The sequence below is a fragment of the Panicum virgatum genome, chromosome 6K, assembly GCF_016808335.1.
Source record: "Panicum virgatum strain AP13 chromosome 6K, P.virgatum_v5, whole genome shotgun sequence".
Classification (NCBI taxonomy): Eukaryota; Viridiplantae; Streptophyta; class Magnoliopsida; order Poales; family Poaceae; genus Panicum; species Panicum virgatum.
This window is the reverse complement of record NC_053141.1, coordinates 15178943-15182253: the sequence shown is the minus strand read 5'-3', so window position 1 is coordinate 15182253 and position 3311 is coordinate 15178943. Positions and strand designations below refer to the sequence as shown.

Sequence of the window (3311 nt, the reverse complement as noted above, 5' to 3'; positions counted from 1 at the left end):
TAAAATGCTAAATATTGAGCCAAGGCGTGCAAGTGCAGCCTGTGCAATGACTAGTAAAAGCAAAAGGCACATGCCAGCAGGGGATTCAACTGGAAATGGTGGGACTAACAACTTGATTCTGGCTAGAGAAGCAATCAAGCAGTAGTACTTGTGCTTTCATGTCATATAGGACTGAACAATTTGCAAAAATTAATGTTGCACACACACTCAAACTGAAACTCTTACTGCATATCCTTGTCTCAAAAACCAAAGGTGCTCCTATGGAAACTTACCAATGCATATCCACGAGACAACTGAATATGCAGATAATAAAATAAAGAAGCTACAAAATACGCGCCATACCATTTTGGCATTTGCTTGAACAGGTTGCAGGCCACTGGATCTATGCACTGCAATGGCCGCCAAAGTTGGAGGACGGGCTTCCAAAAGGTTTCTTGGGCATTTCATCGAGCATATGATCATGTAGATCCCTGGATCTTCTCGCACTGCTGCTACCAGGCCATCCCAAGAGTCGTTCCTTGGGGGATTGTACCTACCTACAGGGTTAGTGCATGGTGGCCTCTAGGATGGGTTATCCCATCTGGTAGACACCATGCTAACATTTTCAACAAGAATCTCGAGTTGCCCCAGGATCTTTTCGTTCTCAGAAATAGGTATAGAAGATTTGTGCGAGATGGGGTTCTATCATTTTATTGAAACTTAATTGATTTTTCAACGATGAAGACTCAGTGATGAAGACAAAGTTCCAAGTTTTACATTCAAACATTCCAGGGTTTTATCATAAGCTAAGAGCTTTTTATATATTTTCGTTAATTTTAGATTGACCAAGAACAAGTTCTCTATAGGGAGGTTAGTTTGAATTGAAAATTCAAACTAAAAGAAGAGTTATAGTTATTACCTCCCTAGAATGGTGGACGTGGCTGGCTCAACCCCTGGCCTCCTTGCTGTGGACGATACCCGTTGTTGTTGTTGAGGTAGCTACAGTGTTCACAGGCAGTCATTGCCCGAGTGTCCATCGCTGCCACAAACTTTGCACACAAAGTGTGAGTTCATGGCTGGGGCATAGTTTTCTCTATGCTTTTTGAATTCGGCCCTTTCATTGAGATGCTTCAGTAGGAGGTCCAGCTTGGCAACGATCATATCCATCTCCTTGATGGTATGCATGCCCTTCGTACGGGGTTGGAGTCGTTCTTCGCTCCACTACTGATTGGAGACCATTTTCTCGACCAATTCTTCGGTTTTTGTGATGGTTAGGTCGAGAAATGCTCCTCCAGCAGCAGCATCAATGTGGGCTCTAGATGTCATTGTTAGCCCATTATACACTACTACAAAAACTGATTAGCCGAGGCACTTTGAAAAGGCCTCGGAGGCGGACACATTAAACAAATGGCTCGGTTAATATCTACGATTAACCGAGGTGGTCACTTTTTATTAACCAAGACAGTTAACAAAACCGCCTCCCAAAATACATTAACCAAGGCGGTTAAAAAATCCGCCTTGCAAAATAGATTAACCGAGGCGGACATGTATAAGGCTTCCGCCTCCAAAAATTAGGCTTAGCCCATAGTCCATTCAGCCCATCTAAATCTCTTTGATTATATATATGAGTCTTTTAGAGTTTGACCCTCCCCTCTCAATCTCTCTCCCTCTATCCCTTCTGATTCTGCTCCTGCCGCCCTCCCTCCTCTGCTATCCCGCCGCCCTCCCTCCTCCACAGGTGAGCGCGGGCGCTAGCGAGCGCGGGGGCCGGCGCGGGCCACGGCGGCGAGCCCCTCCCCTAAGGTTGGCGACACATCCCAAACGAGAGCGGGGGCCTGCGCGGACAGTGGCCACGATCCCCTCCGCCAAGGCACGCTGGCGATGGCACGGCACGGCGCCCCAGCGGTGGCGGTGCAAAGCGCGGGGAGCGCGGCCCCCGGCGGCGGCAGGCACGGCGCGATGGTGCGAGGGCATGGACCCCGGCAGTGGCGGGGCATGGCACGAGGGGGCGGACCCGGCAGTGGGCTAGAGGCGACGGCGGGCCGAATCCGATAGTGTCGGGGCCGGATCCGGCCGCGGCAGGACCCGGCAGTAGCGGCCAATGGGCTCGCCAACCTTTTCTCTCTTTTTTTTAATTTTTTTCTCCTAATTTACTGAGGCGGTTCGCCTCGGTTAAGTCACGATTAACCATGATGGTGCCTCCGAGGCGGTTGTGCCTGCCCGCCTCAGAAAATACTTTTTGACTGCCTCAGAAAATATTTTTTGTTGTAGTGGTAGAAGCTTTGTAGGACGAGCCATTTGTTCATGCCGTGATCTGGACAGACCAGGATGTACTCCTGCAGCCTTTCCCAAGCTTCCGAGATGGATTCCATCCCTGTCTGCTGAAAACTTGATATCTTCCGGCGTAGGGCATTTGTCTTGCCCAGTGGAAAGAACTTTGCAAGAAACACCTTGTAAGCATTTATCTCAGGTGTCAATATCCTTTTCTTTGTATAATCACTGTTTTGCCTTCCCCAGCTGGGAGAAGGGAAACAAACAAAGCTTGATGGCATCGGTAGCGACACCCAGTATGACTACGATGTCGATGAGCTCCAAAAAATTCTGTAAATGAGCATTGGCGTCCTCATTCGGCTTGCCACAGAATGGGCTAGCCCGCACCATGTTGATGACGCTGGACTTGAGCTCAAAATTCATGTCCCCAATGTTGATGTTGGGTCCGGTAGCCACACTGGCGGTGGAGGGGACGGAGACCTCTTGAAGAGTCTTCTCAACCATAGCCTCAAGAACGAGTGGTGCCTCAAAAATGGGTTCCTTTGTCGGGAGAGTAGCCTGAGGAGGAATGATGCGATGTTGTGTCCTTCTCACGAGCTTCTCTGGATTTTCTGTGTAGTTTTCCAGTAGGGAGAAACCAGTCATACACTACCCCTGCCTTCTCCTTTGGTTCAGTGGCTGCCCTGTGGGCCCTCTAGCTCCTGGATGCTGACATAGCTTGTTTTAAGTCGGTTTACTTCTCTTGTGGGCCCTCCAATCCATGTGATGCTCGTGTGGCAGCGTCTGATAAGATGGCATTTTGCTCCTTGGATTAAAGGGGTATGATTGCCCTTCATTTTTAGCTAAAAACCTACGCGCATAGAAATCTAGAGGGACATGTGGAATTCGGTAATTGATTAGCGACATGAGTGCAATAAATGTAAGTTCATCCATTTATTGTAACCATATTGACGCTCAAAAATGGTCGTTAGTGAGCATAGACACAATCCTAATTCACTTTTTGTGCTCCATGTCAGTGCGGGGCGTAGAAAATCCCGACCGTCTGCTAGCACTAGAATTTG

General features: G+C 48.6%; 1 non-coding gene across 1 annotated transcript; it reads left to right on the top strand.

Annotated features, from left to right (window-relative positions):
* Positions 1-2283: 2283 nt before the first annotated feature.
* LOC120639409 lies at positions 2284-2385 on the top strand. Its single transcript, XR_005661412.1, has one exon. It is a non-coding gene; the product is annotated as a small nucleolar RNA R71 (small nucleolar RNA).
* Positions 2386-3311: the final 926 nt, after the last annotated feature.